Source organism: Trachypithecus francoisi, unplaced genomic scaffold, assembly GCF_009764315.1.
Source record: "Trachypithecus francoisi isolate TF-2019V2 unplaced genomic scaffold, Tfra_2.0 Lachesis_group0, whole genome shotgun sequence".
NCBI classification, from domain to species: domain Eukaryota; kingdom Metazoa; phylum Chordata; class Mammalia; order Primates; family Cercopithecidae; genus Trachypithecus; species Trachypithecus francoisi.
In genome coordinates, this window is record NW_022681453.1 from 17,390,736 (window position 1) to 17,415,511 (window position 24,776).

Here is a 24,776-nt window from a genome sequence, read left to right on the forward strand (position 1 = left end):
TTTGCCGAAACTTTTTTTTTAAGTCATGAATGGGTGTTAGCTTTTGTCAAATACTTTTTCTGTGTCAACTGATAATATTATTAGATTTTTTTCCTTTTATTGTTGATGTGGTGGTTTACAATAATGGATTTTCAAAAGTTAAACCATTTGCTTTCATTTTTGAAAGATAGTTTTGCTGGATGTTAAACTCCTGATTGTCAGTTGAGCTTCTTAAATGTTTAGATTAATGTTTTCATCAAATTTGGGAACTTTTCAGACATTATTTCTTCGAACATTTTTTATGTTCCTTTATATCTTATCCTTGTGTTCCCATATGTTGATACACTTAATGGTGTCCCACATTTCTTTGAGGCTCTATTCATTTTTCTTTATTCTTTTTTCTCTCTATTCTTCAGATTGCCCAACCTTACTCATCTATATTTGAGTTCACTGTTTCTTTCTTCTGCCAGCTCAAATGTAGGATTTTTTTTTTTCGTTTCCATTAATGTACTTTTCTTTTTTTAGAGATAGGGTCTTGCTCTGTCACCTGGGCTAGAGTGAAGTGGCATGTTCACATCTTACTACAGCCTCGACTTCCCAGGCTCAATCAATTCTCCCACGTCAGCCCCCTCTCCCCAACCCCCAGTAGCTGGGACTACAGGTGTGCCCCACCATGCCCAGCAAATTAAAAAATATTTTTGTAGAGACAGGGTCTCACTATGTTGCCCAGGCTGGTCTTGAACTTCTGGCCTCAAGTGATCCTCCTGCCTTAGCCTCTCAAAGTGCTGAGATTATAGACATGAGCCACTGCACTTGGTTCATTATTGTACTTTTCAACACCATAATTTCTAGTTTATTTTTATAATTTCTCTTTATTGATAATCTATATCTGATAAGACATTGTCATCATAGCTTCCTTTAATTTTTTTAGATGTGGTTTTCTTTGGTTCTTTAAACATATTTGTAATTGTTGCTTTGAAGTCTTTGCTAAGTTCAACATCTAGACTCAAAAACAGTTTCTATTGCTTAATTCGTTTTCTGTGTATTAATGGGTTACACTTTCCTATTGCTTTGCATGTCTCATAAATTTTTGTTGAAAACTGGACATTTTAGGTAATATATTGTACAATTTGTTATTGATTCTGCCCTCTTTCAGGGTTTGATATTGTTGCTATTGTTTGCTTGGTCATTTGTTTAGTGACGTGGCTAAACTGACTCTATGGAGTCTGTTTTCCCTGAAGTGTGCAATTTCTGATATCAGATTTTTTTCTTGTTTTAATTTTTTATCCTAGGGGTCACCCCTGGGTCTGAGATCAAAGGTCAACAATTGATGAAATCTTGTGCTTAAGCCTCTTTGACCAGTCAGATTTTTGCCCTTGAACTTTTGACCTCAAGCAGTCCTCCTGCCTTGGACTCCCAAAGTGCTGGGATTATAGGAGTGAGGCACCATGCCTGGCCTTTTTGTAAATTCTAGAGAGGGTCTTGCTACTTTGCCCAGGCCAGAGGGATCCACTCACCTCGGCCTCCCAAAGTGCTGGGATTACAGGCATGAGCCACCGTGCCTGGCCACCACCATTACACTTAATGGTGAAAAACTGAATGCTTTCCCCGTAAAACTGTGTACGAAGCAAAGATATACTCTCACTATTGTTATTCAACATAGTAATAGAAGTTCTAGTCATTGCAATAAGGCAAATACAATAAGAAAAAGAAATAAAAGACATATAGATTAGAAAGGAAGAAATAAAACTATATATTTCTTTCTCTTTTTTTAAATATTTAATACATTGGATATACACATGTTTTGGAGGCGGCTATCACAGTTCAAGGAGTTTACGTTTTGCCCCACAGTCAGCCAGAAACTAGCAGGTTGGATTTTGATTGCTTCTGAGAGGTTGGAGCCTTGGGTATGTATAGAGTCTTCCAGGCAGCTAAGGATGTGTGTAATTTTGCTTTTAAGCCTGTTTGGCCCTGGGTCTGAGTAGCTTTATTGCTCCATCAGTGTTTGGTCAGAGGTTGTGCTGAGGTCCTTCGTACCAGTGAGGCTTCCTCCTTTTATTGATGGAGCCATTTGTTGCTTGGGGAATGTTTTCAAATCTGCCTTACATCCTGCTCTGATTGCTCATGAGTGAATGTGGCCTAGTGCATGTCCACAGCCTTCCTAATCCCTGGGGTTGACAGTGATCCCAAGCGGTATCTTCTTGGATATATCTTTCCCTGGAATACAGCTTCAGCAATGTGAACCTTTTTGGGGGTGGGTGTTGAGAAACCTGGAGGTCTGCCTCTCTTGGGGTGAAATTGTAGTCTTAAACTGGAAGCTGGGAGGAAAGGGAGCCCCATCTTCTTGGCCATACCTGCTGGGGGTAGAGCATCTGGAATAGCATTTTCTTTTCTTTTCTTTTTTTTTTTTAGTAACAGGCTTAATTCACTTTATTTTTCTTGTATAAAAAGCCTATGTTGTAGCCACAGCTGGAGCCTGGGTCCGCTGCACGGAGACTCTGGTGTGGGTCTTGACAAGGTGGTCAGTGAATTCCTGATAGGGAGACTTGGTAAACACAGTCTCCTTCCAGAGGTCAGGGGTCAGGTAGCTGTAGGTCTTAGAGATGGCATCAAAGGTGGCCTTGGCGAAGTTGCCCAGGGTGGCAGTGCAGCCCCGGGCTGAGGTGTAGCAGTCATCAGTACCAGCCATCATGAGCAGCTTCTTGGGCACAGGCGCTGAGACGATGCCAGTGCCCCTGGGTGCAGGGATGAGGCGCACCATCACAGAGCCGCAGCGGCCTGTCACCTTGCAAGGGACGGTGTGGGGCTTGCCGATCTTGTTCCCCCAGTAGCCTCTGGGCACCGGGACAATGGAGAGTTTGGCCAGGAGGATGGCCCCACGGATGGCGGTGGCCACCTCCTTGGAGCACTTAACACCCAGGCCGACGTGGCCATTGTAGTCCCCGATAGCAACAAACGCCTTGAACCTGGTGGGCTGGCCAGCACGGGTCTGCTTCTGCACCGGCATAATCTTCAAAACCTCGTCTTTGAGAGAGGCCCCCAAGAAAAAGTCAATGATCTCAGATTCCTTAATGGGCAGAGAGAAGAGGTAGATCTCCTCCAGGGACTTGATCTTCATGTCCTTGACCAAGCGGCCCAGCTTGGTGACGGGCATCCACTCCTTATCCTCGGCCTTGCCTCCGCGAGCTCCGCGGCCTCGGCCCCGACCCCGTCCACGGCCGCGACCCCGGCCCCAGATGCCACTGCCGAAACCTCCGCGGAAGCCACCGCGGTTCCCCATCCCAGGGCCACCAGGGCCTCCGGGCCCCCCTACCCGCTGCACTGGTGTCATCCGCCATTTGGTGTTTTCTCGGAGAAGAAGCTGGAATAGCATTTTCATAAGACAGAGCTAGGGATGGGGGAGGGAATGAGTTGTAGTCCAAACACCACAGACTCTCACTGTTCTTACCAAGATTTAGTAGACTTTCTCGATTGAATATTTTTCCATTTGCTGTATGCCCTTAGGACAATTTGCAGAGACTTTAAATGATTGTTCATTATAATTTTCTCCACTTAAGTTGTTTTGTTGGAGAAAGTGTTCACCAGCCTCTTTTCTCCACCATTCTAGAAGTCCTTTCCTAAGTTATTTAAAAATATTTTGTAACTCCTCAGCATAAAGCCAAATGTTGTTCTTCCTTATCAATTCTTATTTACTCCATGCATGGCTGTAGGAATCTTCCTGGGTGGGTAACACGGACTCTGTCGTTAAGGATTTGTCCAGTGGAGTAAAAAGAAGCAAAACACCTTGAATTTGCTTCCCCATATAAGCAACGAGGAAGTCCTGCTCTGTGCTTAGGTCCTGGCCTGCTGCCGGGGCCTGCACAGGGATAGGCCCTTTGTATTCAAGGAGCCAGAAGAAACCTCAGTGAGAGGCAAGCAAACAGCTCATCATCAAGTAATTTGCTGTGTAATATATGAATTGGGGATGAAATGGTGGGTCGATGATTCCCACGACAACAGCTGTGAATTGGTAGCCTGAGCCTAGGCTTTGAAGAACCAGGCCTTGAGCCTGGGCCTAGGGCTGGGATGTTGGCAGGGGAATGGGGGAGTGTTTAGGGAATGGGGGTCCAGGTGAGGAAGTCAGCGAAAGGATAATTATCTGTGCAGTGTACAGTGACTGTGAGGAGGCCAGCCTGACTGGAAAGGAGGGCTGGGCTAAGGGATCTCCATACATGAGGTTGAGTAGGGTGGTGAGACCAGAAGCCAAGGGCTTGGAATGTCAGGCTAAAGCATTTAGACTTGAGTCTAAAGGTGGCAGAGAACCAGGTGCAGTGGCTTACGCCTGTAATCCTAACACTTTGGGAGGCTGAGGTGGAAGGATCCTGTGCTCAAGCAAAACTCTTTGGCTAGAGCACAGGATTTTGGGACCAGCACAGGCAACACAGTAAGACCCTGTCTTCACAAAGGTAAAAATAAAAATAAAAAAATTGCCTGGTTGTGGTGAAGCATGCCTGTAATCATAGCTACTCTGTAGGCTGAGACAGGTGGATTGCTTGAGCTGGGAAGGTCAAGGCTCCAGTGAGCTGTGATCACATCACTGCACTCCAGCCTGGGTGGCAGAGCAAGGCCCCATCTCTAAAAAATAAATAAGTAAATAAAGGCAGCAGAGGAACCCTTAAGATTGCTGAGGTTTGTTAGGGAAATTCTTCTGGCTACTGTGTATGGCGTGCATGGAGGAGGGGAGCCTATAGCCCTGGGAATGAGTGGAGGCTGTAGTCATAACCCAGAGGCCTTGTCTTGGAGCCAATGACAGAGGTGACTGAGACAGAAGAATGGCCCCCCAGGAATGAGGAAGGAGTAGGTGAGGAGCCATCCCCAAGGTTTAGTCAAGGCAGGGCAAGAAGCCCCATTTATTTATTTATTTATTTATTTATCTATTTATTTTTTGAGACGGAGTCTTGCTCTGTCACCCAGGCTGGAGTGCAGTGGCCGGATCTCAGCTCACTGCATGCTCTGCCTCCCGGGTTTACACCATTCTCCTGCCTCAGCCTCCCAAGTAGCTGGGACTACAGGCGCCCGCCACCTCGCCCGGCTAGTTTTTTGTATTTTTTAGTAGAGACGGGGTTTCACCGTGTTAGCCAGGATAGTCTCGATCTCCTGACCTCGTGATCCGCCCGTCTCGGCCTCCCAAAGTGCTGGGATTACAGGCTTGAGCCACCGTGCCCGGCCTGCCCCATTTGTTTATACTTAGCTCCTGCGATATGGTCAGTAGCCAGTGGCAGATATCAGCTCTCTCAGAGAAACTCCTCTAGGGGAGCAAACAGGAGAGCTGGTTCTCCAAGAGAAAAGCAAGTAGAGAGTGTCCTGGGCTCCAGAGAAAGGCAGCTAGTGGCTTAGAAATACGGCCAGAAAAACTGGAGGGACAGAGGAGGTGGTTTGCAGTGCAGGTGGCAATCATTAGAGCCATCTGGATGTCACATATGAGACCTTCCCCTTGAAGGTTGTGCAGGAGTTAAGGAGGTTCTTGTACTTCTGGGCATGACGTGTGCTCAGCTCTGCCTTCCTTTCCAAGGTTTCATGGGATATATCAGTGGCTGGAAGCCTGGAGAGACCTGAATAAGAGCATGGCTTCTTTGAGGTTGGTCTTCTGCATATAGCACCTTCCTCCAGTGCCACCTTGTGACTCTGTGTCTTGGCCAAAAAGTTAAGGGTGAAGCCAAGTCTGGCAAATAGAGCCCAAGGCTTGGGTGGGAGGACCAGGAGCTAATTCCTCTGGAGGCCATCGTTCTTACGGAAGCTGCTCCATGGTGTCGCTTTCAGAGTGAAGGCTGATTCTGAGTGTAACCTGGTTTATATCCAGTCTCAGAATGACACCAGAACAGTTTTCCAGTTTTTGTATGTATCACTAGCATGGTTTGCTTCTGAAGTATTTATTCTTTTTTTTTCTTTGTCTCGCTCTGCTGCCCAGGCTGGAGTGCAGTGGCGTGATCTCGGCCCACTGCAAGCTCCGCCTCCCAGATTAACGCCATCCTCCTGTCTCAGCCTCACAAGTAGCTGGGACTACAGACACATGCCACCACGCCCGGCTAATTTTTTTGTATTTTTAGTAGAGATGGGTTTCACCGTGTTAGCCAGGATGGTCTCGATCTCCTGACCTTGTGATCCGCCCACCTCGGCCTCCCAAAGTGCTGGGATTACAGGCGTGAGCCACCGCACCCGGTCGTATTTATTCTTTTATTTTTCAATAGGAGGTAGTTATTAGATTTCTGAAAACTGTAGGATTTGTTTAAATGAGTCACAGCATTTGGCTGAAATAGAGAGGACTCCATCTGTTGCTTTTGCGTGGTCCCCAGTTCTGTTCTATGACTGAGCTATAAGAGAAGCAGGAGAACTTGGTGTTCCCTGAGCTCACCATCACTGGCCCTGCCTGTCCGACAAGCCTTGCTTTAGTAGAGATGTGGGGAAGTGGGCCCTGTTTCCTGAGAGCCTCTCTACTTGGGACCCCTTTAATTAGCCTACTGTGTTTGGGTGAGTTGGGTTAGGGGCTGGAGCCAAGGGCTCCTCATCCATTGAACTCTGCCAGCTCTTTCCTTGGAGTGCCCTTGAGTTTGCCCCTTGGATCAGAAAGAGGAGCATCCATTGCAGGGTAATTTCCTCAGGTCCTCTTGACCTGCTGTGCCCTGATGCTCTCCTCTGTGTCCCCGGGGCAGCAGGACAACTCATTCTGACTGAATCTGCCCCAGGGCAGCTGGCAGTGCCTCAAGTCAGGAAGGGTCATGGGAGCATGAAACAATACAAGGGAAACGGCATCAGCTTGAGGAAGGAGAGACCTAGGTACCAATCCTTGCTCTGCCTTATGTGCGTCACATCCTCTCTTTAAATCCTTTTTGTTTTCTTTTTTTGAGCCAGAGTCTCACTCTGTCTCCCAGGCTGGAGTGCAATGACGCTTTCTTGGCTCACTACAAACTCCGCCTCCTGGGTTCAAGTGATTCTCTTGCCTCAGCCTCACAAAGAGCTGGGATTACAGGCTCGTGCCACCACGCCCAGCTAATTTTTGTATTTTTAGAAGAGATGGGATTTCACCATGTTGGCCAGGCTGGTCTTGAACTTCTGACCTCAAGTGATCCATCCACCCTGGCCTCCCAAAGTGCTGGGATTACAGGTGTGAGCCATCGCACCTGACCCTCTGTTTAAATCTCGATTTCCTCGTCTATACCTCCAGTGCAGTGCTGTTATGAGGATGATTAACTGATGGGTGTAAAATGTCTGGCGCATGCTAAAAATCGACCAGTTTCCTGATCTTCTCCCATAGTCTGGCCTCCTCTTTTCTGCACACTCTGCCTCTTCTTCAGATCGTGCTCATGAGCAGAGTGAAGGGAGAGGTGTGCTGTGAGTCAGGGCATGGCATGGAAGATGCTGACATCCCACGCAGCTCCCTGCAGTGTTGCTCCTGGCACTTCATGCTTGGCCAGCAGATCAGCCTGACCCACTTGGCCATACCGGCCTCTCACTGGGCAGCTGGGGCCTGGTCTTCCACATCTGTGGCCAGGGCTGGGCCCCTCAAGTCATGCCCCTCCACTGCTGGCCCCTCCAGGACAATGAGCCTGGGAACTTGAGGGCCCCAGGTCCCACCCTGCTGCCTTCCTGCTCTGCACTAGGCCTGGGGACAGTCTCTGAGCTGTCACAGGAAGTGTGCTTGCCTCTGTGACTCACTCATCTCTGGTTGTTGGTGGTTGCTACATGGCTACTGTGGGATCTAGGTAAACTGTTCATCCTGTAGGGCCAGTTGAAGTGGTGGTGAGTAGATGCCACCAGCCTTGCCCAATTCCTTCTTCGGTTCCTGACTTCTCAAGGTGTATCTTAGGAGTTGCTTGCTGAGGTTGCCACCCCAGGCAGTGTAGGCCTGTTAGATTATACCACGATTATTGAATGAGCAAATGACTGGAGCTTTGTCTAAGAGGGGCCTCATGTATGAGGAGTGCTGAGTAGACCCTGTGGGTCAGAAAGAGGATGAAGGTCTGCAGGTTTGTTGGTGTGTTAGGTGAAGCCTACCTCATAGTAGGAGCAAGGTGAGGATCTCTGCAGTCAATTAGAAGTGTTCTCTGATCTTACACGTAAATTCTCTCTCTGAAATTCACATCACATAAAATTAACCAATTTAAAGTGAACAATTCAGTGGTATTTAATACATTCACAATGCTATGCAACCATCACCTCTATCTAGCTCCAAACCATTTTTGTCACCCCAAAAGAAAAACCCATACTCATTAAGCAGTTGCTCCCCATTTCCCCCTCCCCTTCTAACCACTAGTCTGCTTTCAGTCTCTATGGATTTATCTATTTTGGACAGTTCATATAAATGGAATCATAAAATAGGTATCCTTTTGTACCTGGCTTTTCTCTTACTTAGCCTAAAGTTTTTAAGGTTCATCTGCATTGTAGTATGCATGTATCAGTACTTCATTCCTTTTGTTTTATCTTGTTTTGTTTTATTTATTGTGGTAAAATATATAAATATACGTCACACAAAATGTACCTTTTTTTTTTTCTTCTAAAGAGATGGGATCTCACTATGTTACCCAGGCTGGCCTTCAACTCCTGGGCTCAGGTGATCCTCTTGCCTCGGCCTCCTGAGTAGCTGGGACTACAGGCACATGCCACTGTGCCCAGCTCCAAATGTGTCATTTTAACCATTTTTAAGTGTACAGTTCAGTGATATTAGATAAATTCACATTGTTGTGAAGCCATCACCACCATCCATCTCCAGAACTTTTTCATCATCCCAAATAGAAACTCTGTACCCATTGAACAGTAGTAACTCCCCATTTCCCCCAGCTCATGATAACTACTGTTTCAGTTTCTATCTCTATGAATTTGACAATTCTAGGTATCTCGTGTAAGTAGAATTCTACAGTATTTGTCCTTTTGTGACTGGCAAATTTCACTTATCATCATTTCTTGAAGGTTCATCCATATTGTAGCATGTATCAGAATTTCCTTCCTTTTTAGGGTTGAATAATACTCCGCTGCATGTATATACCACTTTTTTTTTTTTTTACCCATTCATCTATCAGTGGACATGGTTGCTTTCGCCTTTTGGCTAGTGTGAATGATGCATGGATTCTTGAGTGCTGCAACAGCCTGGTGGACAGCTGGAGGAGGGACATACATTTGAGCACTGGACAAGATGCTGAGGTTTCCAAATGGATCCAGGAACACAGTCTGCTCCCATTTTCCAGGCCTCCCACACCTACATCCCCTACCCCACCTCTCCCCATACTTCCCCTGACTATACCCCTCCAGCCACACTGGCCTGCTTGCTGCTCCCTACCTGCAATCCACAACCCCCCTCAAAGCCTAAGACCCTGTCATTTCTTCCTCTGGGATGCCCTTCCTAGGGCCTTGGCATGGCCTCTCCCAATATATTAATATTTGCAGGTTTTTGCCATGCAGACATGGTGGTGGGTGCCTGTAATCCTAGCTACTTGGGAGGCTGAGGCAGAAGAATCACTTGAGCCTGGGAGGCAGAAGTTGCAGTGGAGACCATGCCATTGCACTCCAGCCTGGGCAACAAGAGTGAAACTCCGTTTAAAAAAAAAAATCTATATCTATATTTATATCTATATCTATAGATATATTTATTTATTTGCATGACTCTGCTCAGGGGTCTCCTTTTCAGAAGTGCTCCCTGACCCACCAGGGTAGTTTCTCTTCTTTCTCATTCATATGTTCTTCTTTTTTTTTTTTTTTTTTTTTTTGAGGCGGAGTCTCGCTCTGTCGCCCGGACTGGAGTGCAGTGGCCAGATCTCAGCTCACTGCAAGCTCCGCCTCCCGGGTTTACGCCATTCTCCTGCCTCAGCCTCCCGAGTAGCTGGGACTACAGGCGCCCGCCACCTCGCCCGGCTAGTTTTTGTATTTTTAGTAGAGACGGGGTTTCACCGTGTTAGCCAGAATGGTCTCGATCTCCTGACCTCGTGATCCGCCCGTCTCGGCCTCCCAAAGTGCTGGGATTACAGGCTTGAGCCACCGCGCCCGGCTCATATTGTTCTTCTAAGCACCTATCATACTCTGAATGAATTGGACTTACCTATTTGTCTTCTTGGTCTTTGCTTGTATCCTGCACCATAAGACGAGTCCTATGAAATAAGTGGCCTTGTCTACCTTGCTCACTACTAGGTAGCCAGCATCTGCAGTGCAGCCCAGTGCCAGGGGCCGTGAAGCTCCCAGTGAGGACCTGACATGCGGTAAAGCCACACACTTGTGCTGCTCTGGCCACCATCAGAGCCCTGACCCCTTCCACCTCCCCCTTTTGTATTTGGATTTGTATTCACATCCTCCATCCCAGGTACCCCACTCTGTTCTCTGGAACTCTGAAGCTGCCCTGAGTCCCCAGCACCCTCCCCAGACATTCCCTTTACCTTCTGCTAGGTAAAAACCTGGCCATGCCAAAATATTATTTGCAGGCCGCGTATAGGCTCACACCTGTAATCCCAGCACTTTGAGAGGCCGAGGCGGGCGGATCACCTGAGGTCAGGAGTTGGAGACCAGCCTGGCCAACATAGTGAAACCCTGTCTCTACTAAAAATACAAAAATCAGTCGGACATGGTGGTGGGCGCCTCAGTATGCAATATTCTCCTTACTCCCTCAGCAGGGCTGTGCGAACCTCCGTGCACTTGCCTGATCACCTGGGCCAGGGGGCCTTTGCATGAGCTTGGCTCTCAGACCCTGGTCTCTCCTCTTTTGTCAGATATAGGCCATACAGTTCTACCTTTATCTTTCCCTTAGCACTGCTGCCTGGACTTCTCATTACTTCCCACTACCCTGAAGATTTTGGCAAAAGAATCCAGGCTTCCTGCCCACTCCACTTGTTGTCAAGCCAGGGGAGGAAGAAAGGGAGGAAGGCAAGGCTAATGTTTTTCTCAGTGCCTGCTGGGCACTTGGCACTGCATTTTCTCATGCTGGGGTGGCCCTGGCCCCTCTGTTGGCTCAATCCAGCCCAGGCATTCTGGGTGTGGTGACTCAGAGCTGGGCTAGTCCCTCAGAGACTTGCCCTTCTCTCTGGGAGCAGGACTGCTTGGCAGCATATTACTCACTAGTCAGTGGCTAGCTACGTGCCATGGAGAGTGTGATCACATATGCTGTCACATGCTCAAACACACATGCACACAGTGCATGTGCATACTCACGTGTGAGCACACACTACACACACATGCACGCATGCATGTGTGCACACAGTAGCTCATCACGCTTTTTTCTCAGGTCTTAGTCACCACTCTCAGATCAACAGGCAGATATTTCCTTTATGAGAGCATCTGTCTTGATGGAATTTAGGCCACAGTAGCTGAATTTAATGGTCTCAATGTGTGAAAACATGTCAGGTAGGAACATGGGCATCCCTGAATCTGTGCTCCCCAGATGCAGAGCCCTGGAAAGGGGAAGAGAGTAGAGGAGGGAGCTCCTGGTAGTCCACTGGGGGAGGGCCTCTTCTAGTCAAGGGTGGGTCCAGTCACCTGAAAGGGATTGATGGCTCCTTGGATGGGAGGGTTTGGCCTTAGGCCAGGCCTTTGTGGCTGTTACCCCACATCAGGCTGAACAGTGAGGGAGACTGAGAATCAATCTCTGAGGCAGGAGGGAAGAATGGGAGGAGGGTATGGAGTGACGGCGGTCATCTGCAGGAAGCCTCTCACTGGGTGGTCTCTGCCTGCAGGAGGCAATCTCCCCAAGTGGCCAGTAGGGGAATTGTCCACAGGGAGAATCTGGAAATGAACCCCCAGCACCCTCCTGACTCTCACAGGCTGAGAGAGAAGGAAAGGCAGGAACCAAAGTGCCACAGATAGGTATTAGATTTCTCCTTCTGAGTTAGACCCCTCAGAAGTGAAAAACAAGAAAACCACAGAGGAAAGACTGCATAGTTGGCAAGAAAGGAAAACAAGCCACCATCTATGCACATTTTTCTGCAACTAGGCTGATAGGCATGTGGAACCATGGACACGGTAATGTCAAAGGCTGAAAAGTGGTGGATGGCTTTCCTTTTAAAATGTCCTTTGATGTTGCAGTGGGCATTATTTAGAAGAGGGGTTGTTTTTCCTGCTGGAATCTTGAGTCTCAGTTACTCATCTCAGTCTTGAGATGGCATTTTAAAATCATTCTCATCATCTTTCATAAGCCTTATAAAGAACTGTATTCAGGCTGGGCGTGATGGCTCATGCCTATAATCCCAGCACTTTGGGAGGCTGAGGCGGGTGGATCACGAGGTCAGGAGTTTGAGACCAGCCTGGCCAACATGGTAAAACCCCATCTATACTAAAAATACAAAAATTAGCCAGGCGTGGTGGCGGGCGCCTGTAATCCCTGCTACTCAGGAGGCTGAGGCAGGAGAATTGCTTGAACCCGGGAGGCAGAGGTTGCAGTGAGCCGAGATCGTGCCACTACACTCTAGCCTGGGTGACAGAGCAAGACTCTGTCTTGAAAAAAAAAAAAAAAAGAATTGCAGTCAATGGGTCAATACATCCTTAACACCAACCCTGTCTGGGCATTTAGCTTCATGCTGCATGCAGGTGAGGGGAGAGAGGGAGTCCAGAGGGAGCCCACAAGCACACAAGGAGCCCTCCCTTATGAGGCCATGAAAAGTCTGCAGGAAGGCACAGGAGATTTCTGGGAACTGAGGAATCTTATGAGGGTCCATAGCGGGCAGGATACTTAAACCAGGTTTTGAAGGTTAAATTGACTTTTTTTTTTTTTTTTTGAGACAGAATCTTACTCTGTCACCTCGGCTGGATTGCAGAGCACAGTGGTGCAATCATAGCTTACTGCAACCTCAACCTCCTAGGCTCAAGGGATCCATTTGTCTCAGCCTCTCAAGAAGCTGGAACCACAGGCACATGCCACTATGCCTGGGTAATTTTTTTTTTTTTTATTTTTTGTAGAGATGGGATCTCCCTATGTTGCCCAGGCTGGTCTCAAACTCCTAGGCACAAGGGATCCTCCCACCTCAGCCTCCCAAAGTGCTGGGACTATAGGTGTGAGCCACCGCATGCCTGGCCTGAATTGGCTTTTAAGGAAACTGCCTTGTAGAAAGAGAATACAGCATGAGCTGGTAGAGGTGGGGGTCAGATGAGGAGCCTCAGGAATCCCTGCTGAAGGCAGTGCAAGAAGAGGAAAAACTGCCTAGTTAGGAGGAGCCACATGGTAGAGTGTTTTGAAGGCTGTGGGCAAGTGTGTCCAGGGTGGGGTGGTAACCCTGGATATGCTGCTGTGCCCTACATGCATATGGTGGGATTAGGTGGGAAGAGTGAGCACTTAGCATAATATAACTGGTGCAAGCTTTCACACGTGTGACTATGATCATGGCAGCTACCATAGGAAAGCCAGGCCCTTTTCAAACAGACTGTCTGAGTGAGACTCCTAAGCAGGGCCTACTCTCATGTCTCTGTACTAGGCTTCAGAGTCTTTTCTCCCCCAGACTTGTCTATCATTGGCCTGGGATGCCCTTGCAGGACCCGGGATTATTGCAGTGGGTCCTCTGTGTTCTATGCCCAGTGTGTCAGCCACTGCTGCCACACAGAGCCTCTGCTTTCCTGATCAATCACCCGAGCCCATGGGCCATTCAGTCCACAAACATTTACTGAGCCCTGCTCTGGGCCAGGCCCTGTGCCCAACTCTAAGGACTCTGTGGTCACTGTGTGTAGAGGAAAGCCAGATAGCCCACGTTTCTCTGGAACCACCCCCCTTCCCCATGGCTTCCTCTAGGATTTTCTGGGACTCTGCCAGCCCACATTGATTTCTCCTTCTGGGAGCCCCCAGACCACTGACCCCACCCACCACACACACACATGTACATTCAAGCTCCTATGCTTTTGTGTGTGATAGATGGAGTTTTGTATGTAACACTTGCTTTGTATTCTTTTGATTGTAATAAATTTGAAGTTGCAAGGCAAAGGTAGAGTTCAGAAGGTTTCATTCTCATTTTACTACCTGTTATTTCTAGGCGGGTGGATCACTTGAAATCAGGAGTTCAAGACCAGCCTGGCCAACATGGCGAAACTCCATCTCTACTAAAAATACAAAAAATTAGCTGGGTGTGGTGGCTGAGGGCTGTAATCCCAGCTACTTGGGAGGCTGAGTCAGCAGAATTGCCTGAACCTGGGAGGCGGAGGTTGCAGTGAGCCAAGATCACACCACTGTACTCCAGCCTGGGCAGCAAGAGCAAAATTTTGTCTCAAAAAAAAAGCAGGCCTGATTTCTGGACAGAGAGGTTTTTAACATAGGATGCATAGATATTAGTTTGGTGTTTCTCCCACAAAATAGACAATAGGCATTATTTTTTAATTCCACTGACTTCCCATGAGAAATGTATTAAGGGGTCCCAGGCAGGGTTTCCCTGGAAGTCTCAAACAGGAGGCTCTGGGATGCCTCATACACTGGGATGTTTCTGGGGCCAGTCCAGTCCCCTGAGCACAGCAGATGTTCAGTGAATTCATGCATGCATTTAGTGTCTGCATAGTGACGCAGACACTTGGTGATCTTGCCAACTGCATTGTTGGCCTGTATCTCTCTTCCTGTGCCTAGAGCAGGGCAGAGTGTGAAGTATACCCTTAGCCATCTTTGTGGGATAATGATATGTCCAGGCAGCCCCTAAGGGCAGGCTGAGTGCTGAGTCTCTCATCAGTATTGGGTCTGATGACCGGTCAGGAACTTGAGGTTCAGAGTCCTGGCTTCTGCCCTGTTGGGGGCAGGACTATGGGAAGTGGCTTGCTTCCTCCCTAGTCACAAAGGCTTGAAGTTTTCTCTTAGTTTATCTTGACTTCCAGATTGCAGCAAAGTTTTGAAGAGAGCTGACAAGCACAGCATTGTCCCCTTGGTAAAAGGCTGCAGTAGTAGGATTTGCAGTAGCTAGAACTTGGGAAAAACTGGCTCAGCTTTATGTAATGACTTCAGTCTCCTGATTTGAGCTTCCTAGCTTTAGGAGCTGACCTGGGTCAGAACACTGTGATGCTACACAACCCAAAGTTGTGTCATATGGGGTCCTAATGCAAGTGTCTATGAGCCTGGGGCTGGCTGGGGAGCAGGAGCCTCCATGACTTGGGCTGCATCAGAACTCCTGGGCTACACTTGAGAGCCATGGTACTCCCAGAAGACGGGGTTGGGAAATGTGAAGAGGGCTGGCACTGGGGCCAAAGCTCCTTAGAAGTCTGTGGTGAGGTGACTGAGAATTTACCTGGTCAGTTAGACGTTCCCTCAGAAAGCTGAGCCTAGTAGGGGAACACGTGGAGATACCTGGTTGGCCTAGAACACTCTTAAAAGGTGCCCCAGTCACTGTAGACTGGAAAGGCCAGGAATGTTTTAGTGCAGGAATGCACTATGACTTCTCAGAGAAATATCAATGTCGTGGGTTCTTCTGGTGTCCCAGGCCAGGGTCATCTGGAGAGTCTAGGAGATCATAGAGGGAGCTCCTCAAGGAGCTGCTGACCCAAGTCTTGGCTCTGGGTGGTGACTCTGGCCTGGCCACCTGCCTGCCTTCTCTTCCCTCCTCTGCTTCTCTTGGCTCCCAGCATGGGCTCCAACCTGTCCTAGCTCCCCTAGGAATTTCCTGCTGATGAGCTATTACCCAAGTCTGATGACTAGGTAGGAAAAAAGACATTTTTTCCTTCCAAAAACTTCAAGAGGAATAAGTAACAGAAAAGAAAACTCTACCTTCAACAAAAATAACAAACACCTGTAACCTGAAATACAACAAACAAAGATTGATTTTGTTTGTTTGTTTGTTTTGTTTTTTTGTTTTTGAGACAGAGTCTTGCTTTGTCACCCAGGCTGGAGTGCAGTGGCATGCTCTTGGCTCACTGCAAGCTCCGCCTCCCACGTTCACACCATCCTCCTGCCTCAGCCTCCCAAGTAGCTGGGACTACAGGTACATGCTGCCACGCTTGGCTAATTTTTTGTATTTTTGGTAGAGACGGGGTTTCACCGTGTTAGCCAGAATGGTCTCGATCTCCTGACCTTGTGATCTGCCTGCCTCAGCCTCCCAAAGTGCTGGGATTACAGGCGTGAGCCACCGCACCGGGCCAAACAGTGATTTTAAAGTCCAGGATCAAAATCCATCCAGGATGGAGGATTTTAGGAGGGGATACTTGTCAGAGTCCAGAGGACCAAAACAAATAATAATCTATTGGACCGGTTAGCAAAGCCAACATATGCGGACAAGCTTAGGGAGTATCTTTGAACACTGTGTGATACCAAGGAGTTACTAGGGAGGTGGAGTTACCCAAGGAATTGAGCAGGGTGTGGCAGGTGAGGGGAAAACTGTGGGTTGCCAGCAGTTCAGACAATAGAAAAACAAAGGAAATTCAAAATAGGTATAATTGGTATCTCTGGAGAAGAGAACAAAACAAATGGAACACAAAAATATTCAAAGATACAATAGAAGAAAACTTTCCCCCTGAAATAAAAGAACACATAAATCTTTTGTTTGAAAGGCTGGGGGCTGGGCATGGTGGCTCACACCTGTAATCCCAGCACTTTGGGAGGCCAAGGCAGGCAGATTACCTGAGGTTGGGAGTTTCAGACCAGCCTGACCAACATGGAGAAACCCCATCTCTACTAAAAATACAAAAAACTACCTGGGTGTTGTGTTGCATGCCTATAATCCCAGCTATTCGGGAGACTGAGGCAGGAGAATTTCTTGAACCTGGGAGGCAGAGGTTGCAGTGAGTAGAGATAGTGCCATTGCACTCCAGACTGGGCAACAAGAGTGAAACTCCATCTAAGAAAAAAAGAAAGGCCAGACTGAATTTTAGGAAAAATACACATATTTAACCCAAAAACATGTCTTGGTGGTGTCACTGAATTCCAAAGAGAAAAAAATAGTTCTATTGCATCCAGAGGGGAAAAGTTTATATATATATATATCTGACCCAGAGCTCTCCACAGTAATAATCAATGATAGAAAACAGAGGGGCTAGCTATATTTCCAAAGTCCTCATGGAGAGAAAGTGTAAACCCAGAATTTATATCCAGCCAACGTGTTGTTCAAGTTTATTTTTTCATTATTATTATTATTTGGGACAGAGTTTTTGCTCTGTTGCCCAGGCTGGAGTGGAGTGGTGCATTCTCAGCTCACTGCAACCTCCACCTCCTGGGTTCAAGAGATTCTCCTGCCTCAGCCTCCCGAGTAGCTGGGACTACAGGTATGTGCCACCATGCCTGGCTAATATTTCTTTCTTTCTTTCTTTTTTTTTTTTTTTTTTTTTTGTATTTTTAGTAGAGACGGAGTTTCTCCATGTTGGCCAGGCTGGTCTCAAACTCCTGACCTCAGGTGATCCGCCTGCCTTGGCCTCCCAAAGTGCTGGGATTACAGGCGTGAGCCCCCGTGCCCAGCTGTAGTTCAAGTGTAAAGGTCGTGAAGATGTGTTCAGACATTCAAGAACTCAGGAAATGTGGTTTCTATGAGTTCTTTTTAAATGAATGAATGAATAAAAACTTATAAATTCTATAAGCTATACATGGAGATGCTGTGATTAAAGGAGTAGTAACCTCACCACCACTTACTTGCCCTCAGATGAGCCATCAATCACACAGTGCTTATTACAGGCACCTTGGTGCAAGAGACATTCAGTCTTTTTTTTTTTTTTTGAGACGGAGTCTCGCTCTGTCACCCAGACTGGAGTGCAGTGGTACAATCTTGGCTCACTGCAAGCTCTGCCTCCTGGGTTCACGCCATTCTCCTGCCTCAGCCTCCCGAGTAGCTGGGACTACAGGCACCCGCCACAATGCCCAGCTAATTTTTTGAAATTTTAGTAGAGACAGGGTTTCACCATGTTAGTCAGGATGGTCTTGATCTCCTGACCTCGTGATCCGCCCACCTTGGCCTCCCAAAGTGCTGGGATTACAGGCGTGAGCCACCGCGCCCGGCCAACATTCAGTCTTTAAAGTTAAACTGATCTCATGGCATTTGACACTTCAGCTGACTCATGGCCATATATATCTCTTGCTATTCTGGAAAAGCCATGGGATAGAGGTGAAAATGGGACTGAGGGGAAGATCAAAGGTAGACTCTACATGAACCACTGTATACCCACTGGTATACTCTACTGATCTCTTTCTAGAATTTGGCCTGAGGTGGGCCTGGTGCAATTCTTAGTGAGACACTACAAGAATATGGATGTCACTTGAGGCAGGTCTAAGGGTTTGGTTTTGTTCTACATCATAGATGACAAGCCCATGACCTTTGTGCTTAATTGATGGTAACAATCTTTCCCGTGAATCCTTCCCGAACCTACCTCCCAGGCAGTCACTACCAATTTATTGGGGTTAAAGGAAAGTTACCTTTATTTCCCATCCTTGCTCTGGATTCTGGAGACTAGCTGGTCCCAGAGGAAACCAAAAGCAAATCAATTTGCCTGAGAAATGTTCTTAATCTAGTAGACCCACTCAGGCCCCAGGGCTGGGGAATGAGGTCTCCAAGGTTTACTCTTGTGGCAGTTATGGCCTGGCTTCCCCTTCCTCTCAGACTTCTGGTAGTCTCCGCCTCTGATGCCAGCAGCTTCTTCTAGCCTATGTTTAATGGCAGCAAGTCTTGTTCCTACCAGTCCCTCTTGTCACATTCTCCCCTTGCTGACCCACCTGCAGTCTCATGCTGAACTCTTTCTCTCAGCAACAGCACAGCAGTCAGAGCTCACTGCCTTAAACATGTTCTCTTCTGGCCCAAACAGGCTGGCCTGGAACAAATTGAGCCTTGTTGTTTGGCCACAGGAAGAGTCCCACTTGCCAGACATTTCTGAGTGGAAAGGATGAGTGGAGGTGGCAGGTACCTGGTAACACTGATGGTTCCTTCATGTGGGTTTGTCTGCTCAGGGGTGTTGAGTGCATGTCTGCCCAAGGGCATCGGTATACACCTGGCATCACCAGGCCATCATGGTGCTTTGTCCCCAGCTCTACCAAGGACCTAGCTCTCTGGGTTATCTGGGGTCTTTAGGGTCTTGAAAACTTACCATCAGAGTGGGACTACAACTTAAAGGGGCTGGGAAGTTAGGAAGAGAAGATGTCAGCCTCAAGGGAGCTCTTGCCTGTGGCATGACCTCTCACCCTGCCCAGGAACCCTGGGTGTGGTACCTTACCTCCCCAGCCAGCAGACAGCACCTTAGAGGCTTTGAGCCCATGATACCATCTTCTTGGGCTCTTTCTGTGGCTGTGGCTGCGTGTTATGGAGATCCTTACCCTTGTGCTGTTGCTGTCAGCACTGCAAGTTCTTTTTGGCCCATAGGGCAATCAGGAAGCTGATGAGGCCAGCCCTTGATGGCTGGGGGCCTCCCTGTCACTGACCTAAGTACACTTTCCATGGAGCCTGGTGGAGGGTAAGACTGGTCTGGGAAACCAACAGAGACTATTTTAAGGACTGGAGAGTGAGAGTTTAAGAATTTTCATAGCAGTGGCCTCAACTAGGACACATATGCCAAGGGGTTGAGGGATAGGGGAGGGACAAGGCAGAACATATGGAAATTTCTATTTACATTTATTGTCTATCCATCTTTTAAAACTTTTCCATTTGGGGAGGTGGGTTTTATAAAAAATAAGCATTTATATAATTGGTAGATGAATATTCATATGTTGGAGATGCTGAAACATGTTTTATTGATAGAGGCACATGATTAAAAAGGCAGGAGGCCACTGACTTGAAGGCTGGGCAGGCCAGGACATGTTTTCTTGTGCAAAAACTGGAATCTTTTTTTCTAAGCCTAAACTTTCTAGATTTTCATATCCATTCCTGAGAGAGGAGCTCTAGGACACTGGACCTAGCCCCAGCACCCACTGCTCTGTAGCCTCTGCTGCCTGGGTGCACAGGAACCACTGGGGTAGCCCAGTAGTCCTTCCTGCCTTGAGCCTCAAAGGAGAGGGTCCTCCCACAGCATCTGCCCATCTCTAATTGCCCATTACGGAAAGGTCAGCCATGAATTTATCAAAACCTCTTTTGAAGCTGTGAGGCTCTTCTGGCCACTCTAACTTAGAGAAACAGTTTCTTTAAGTTCACTCCCCTCCTGGTGAACAAAGACAGCCGTTTATTAATGGGAAACATTTCTTTCAAATCCTCAACTGAAGGTAGTGGGGGGCATGCTCTGGAATGCTGCCTTGTGGAGCCCAGGTTGGTTTTCCCTCTGGCGCCTGCACTGGCCCCATGCCTGGCTGCTTTTCCTTCTGGTCTGAATCAGCCTGGTCAGGCTCTCCTTCCCACTGTGCACCAGGGCAGCCACATCTCTCCTGGTGGTTCTGCCATTATAGACGTCACTGGTGTCTGAAGCATTTTTTAGTCACTGACGCTTGCTGGCCTCATTCCTTTCTGGGGGCTTCTGACAGAGGGGAGCCTAGCCTCTCACCCGTGCAGTTGGGATTATGTCTCCCAGCAGTGGTCATGGGATGGGACAGGAGGCCACAGGGTACTAAGGATTGGTGGGGGAGAGGCTAACTGAATTTGCTCTGTTCCTCTTCCCAGCAGCCCTCCTGTGGCCAGGGTGCTCCTTCCTGCCTTGGCAAACAGCCCTGAGTTAAGATTGTTTCTGATCAACTAATAGCCTTAAATGCTGAAAGGAAGAAAAGCTGGTATAAATCTGGCTGTTTCTACATTGTTTAGCTTTCTTGGCCATCTTAAAAATATATTTGTCCCAATACCTAATGCATATGGGGCTTAAAACCTAGATGACAGGTTGATAGGTGCAGCAAACCACCGTGGCACATGTATACCTATGTAACAAACTTGCACATTCTGCACATGTGTCCCAGAACTTAAAGTAAAATAAAAAATTATATATATAGGGATATATATATATATATCTCCCTAGATAAGGCATTTCTAGTCTTCCCTGTTTGGCTTCTAGCCACTCCTTCATCTTTCTGCCCTTTCCGTCCTGCACCTGCTTGTCTCCTGTGTCTCCTTTATGGCGGCGCCCCTCTCCCCTCCTTGCTTACACACCCTTAACCTGGCCCTCCCAAGCAATAGGGCTCCCATGGCTGCTGGGAGGAGCACTGGCTTCAAGGGGCCTCTCTGCTGATGAGGCCACATCCATGAGACCAAGTCTTCCTTGTGGGTCCTGCCTGTGGACACCTCCCTCTCTTTTTCCTCATTCCCTTCTTTCTCCTGCCAAGCAGCCATATTTTGGTGGAGACCTTTGTTTGTGTCTCTTAAGAAGAGCCTCCTGGAGGGCTTACCTCTTCCCTCCTGAGGAGGCCTTGGATGGTTGCAGTCACTGTGGCTCCCATGGAACGTGTGTTCACGTGTATGGCACAGACAGTTATGACCCCTGGAGCTCCTGCCACGGTGGGCCCTTGTGTTCAGCTGGAGAAGGAACTGGCCCTTTCTAAGCTGGACTGGTTTGGGACAGGACTTGGGCATTTATGGTGTGTGGCCCTCATGGGTGTAGCCTTTCTTCCTGTGACTTCTCGGCTTTCATATATGTAGACTCATCATGGCAGGGGGCATTGTTGAGTGCTCCTCCTCATGGGAACTTCTATAACCCTGTGGGGTCATTCTCTTTTTTCTCCTTTCTCTGTCTTCTCTGGTTCTGACATCTCCTCTACTCCTACCAACTTTGTCCCTCCCCACAAAGCTTTCTTGGACCACTGCTCTCTGGGTGATTTCTAGCCTGAGAATTGTCTGTGAACAAGACCTGTAAGTCTCCCAGATAAAAATATCTACGCTTATCTGAATTGAACCGAAGCTGTGACCCATCTCTTAATGTCTCTTACCCCCTACCCCCACCTCAACACAACCAAACCCAAACTTGTGATTTTGTGATTTCACTTCCCATTTCTCACCCACTAATTGACTTCTCTCCTTGGATTCCCCATCTCAATTTAAAGGAATACTTCTCCCTGGAGCCAAAGCCAGAATACCCACTGCTGTACCTTCCCTTCCTCTTGCCACGCAGACTATCTCCTGGGCCAGTGCCTTATTCTCACTGGTTTCCCTACCTCATCATCTTCTTGAAAAGACCCTGAACATTCCCCTATGTGAAAACCTTACAGGCTGTGCTCATTTTAGCTTTTAGCTTCCCAATTGGCTCAGGTAGTTCAACACACACTATCACACAATTGCTGGGAGCTGTTCTAGGTGCTGGGAGCAGCAATGACTTACATCTTCCAAGCTTACCCTGCATAGCTACTCAGACTGAGCATGCTCTGCTGTGCCTCTGAGTCTTCGTGCATGTTGTTTCCTCTGCCTAGCATGCCCTATCACCTTGGCATGAACAGCCCATCTTTTAAGGCCCAGTTTAAATGTCTTCTCATCCTCAAAGACTTCTTTTTTTTTTTTTTTTTTTTTTTGAGACGGAGACTTGCTCTGTCACCCGGGCTGGAGTGCAATGGCCGGATCTCAGCTCACCGCAAGCTCCGCCTCCCGATTTATGCCATTCTCCTGCCTCAGCCTCCCGAGTAGCTGGGAGTATAGGCGCCCACCACCTCGCCCGGCTAGTTTTTTGTATTTTTTTTTTTTTTTTTTTTTTGAGACGGAGCCTCGCTCTGTCGCCCAGGCTGGAGTGCAGTGGCCGGATCTCAGCTCACTGCAAGCTCCGCCTCCCGGGTTTACGCCATTCTCTCGCCTCAGCCTCCCGAGTAGCTGGGACTACAGGCGCCCGCCATCTCGCCGGCTAATTTTTTGTATTTTTTTAGTAGAGACGGGGTTTCACCGTGTTAGCCAGGATGGTCTCGATCTCCTGACCTCGTGATCCGCCCGTCTCGGCCTCCCAAAGTGCTGGGATTACAGGCTTGAGCCACCGCGCCCGGCCAGTTTTTTGTATTTTTTTAGTAGAGACGGGGTTTCACCGTGTTAGCCAGGATGGTCTCGATCTCCTGACCTTGTGATCCGCCCATCTCGGCCTCCCAAAGTGCTGGGATTACAGGCTTGAGCCACCGCACCCGGCCTCCTCAAAGACTTCTGCTTCTGTCCATCACTGGACCATGCAGCAGTGTGTCTTGCAGGGATTTGTTTGCACATCTGTCTCTACTCTAGACCAGAGGCTCTTGGAGGACTGGACTCCTATATGAATCATTTTTTAAAAAAATTATTTTAATTAAATTTTAAAGGACTGTTTATAAAGAATATAAGAATACTTAAACAACAGGTATAAGATGTGAAGAATAACAATATGAACACCTGTGGACCCACCTGCCATTGAAGAGATATAATTCCTTTATACCATCAATACCTATTATAGGGCCTGGAACTAATCCAGGGGTCAGTAAATGTGAATGCCTGAATGAATGAACATCTATTGTTGGAGTCATTTTCTCTATGAGTCTCTCAGCGTTGCTAGTTAAGTCCCAGGTGAATGGTGTCATGGCCCTAGCCCAGCCCCACTCCGTGAGCTCATTCTACTGTTCACACATTGTTCTGGTTATTGTGCATGTGCTTATTGAGTGTCCACTCAATGCCAAGTGTGGCGCTGGGTCCTAAGGATATAGTGGGGAGCAAAATGGTGAAACCTCTTCCCAGGGAGCTTCCACGTAAGCAGCTTTTCAGAAAAAATAATCCAAAGAACCCAAACTGCAATGTTTTCTACCCCCTCTACAGCTACATGGCGTTCCCCTGAAAGGCAGTGTGGGACATGGTTAAGGACATGGACTGGTGACCTAGATTTTGGAATCCCAGCTCCACCATTTGCAAGTCATGATGGCTTTGCATGTTACTTAACTTTTATGTGTGGCAGTTTTCTCATCTGTAAAATGGGCACAATAGATCCTATTCAGTGAATTTGCTGTGAGGCTTAATGCAGTTACTATGTGACAGGTGGCTCATGGTGAGGGCTCGGTCAGCATTACCACAATTATTGTCAACAGAGCCTTCTATGGTATGGCTGGGGGTGTAGCCAACTGCTGTGGGGAGGAACTTTAGGTATTGTTCCTGAAGTTCTCTCCTACATGAAGTCAGACCCAGAGAAGGGCCAAGTGCCATGCCAGGCACTTGCCGTGTTTCCTCAGCTTTAAAACTTTGGGGCCACATTTTACTACTCTGAGTCATTTAGTGCCTACAGTCAACCCATTCAGGAAATACATATTGAGTATCCAGTTTGTGCCAGGCACTGTGGTAGGCCCTGGGACACAGCTGTGAGGAAAGCACACAGAGGCCGTGCCCACACAGAACTGGCAGTTTAATTCAGGGATCCCAGAGGATATACAAAAGCAATAAATTTGTTATATGATGGGTCAGAAGGTGCTCAGTGCCACAGAGAACAAAGAGGCAGGGGAGACAAGTGCAGTTTTAAATAGAGTCAGGTTAAGTGTCCCTGAAAGGATGCCACCAGAGCAAAGACTTGAGAGGAAGCAAGTGTCTGCAGAAAAAACAGCAAATCTGAGGCGGGCAGATCACAAGGTCAGGAGTTCAAGACCAGCCTGGCCAATATGGTGAAACCTTGTGTCTACTAAAAATACAAAAATTAACTGGGCGTGGTGGCTCATGCCTGTAGTCCCAGCTACTTGGGAGACTGAGACAGAAGAATCTCTTGAACCCGGGAGGGGGAGGTTGTTGTGAGTTGAGATCGTGGCACTGCACTCCAGCCTGGGCGACAGAGTGAGACTCTGTCTCAAAAACAAAACAAAACAAAACAAAGAAAGAAGAAGAAGAAGAAAGAACAGCAAATCCAATGGCCAAATGCACATGTCAGGAGTGGGCCTGGCATAAGGGAAGTGGAGTCGGGGAGAGGGTAATCAGAGATGAGGCCAGAGGAAAAGGGGCCAAATCTCATGGGGCCTTGTGGGCCATTGTAAGACTTTTGGCTTTTCTTTTGGGAGGGAGAGGAAGCCAGTGCAGGGTTTAAGCAAAGCAGAGAAGTCAAGC

General features: G+C 47.8%; 1 protein-coding gene and 1 pseudogene across 3 annotated transcripts in view; one reads left to right on the plus strand and one right to left on the minus strand.

Moving 5' to 3' along the window:
* The window catches only part of BSN (bassoon presynaptic cytomatrix protein), a 120,633-nt gene that overhangs the window by 43,502 nt on the left and 52,355 nt on the right, over positions 1–24,776 (plus strand). The window lies entirely within an intron of this gene.
* On the minus strand, positions 2,378–3,317 carry LOC117081579 (annotated as a pseudogene). Its single transcript, XR_004436200.1, has one exon. The product of XR_004436200.1 is annotated as a 40S ribosomal protein S2-like (transcript).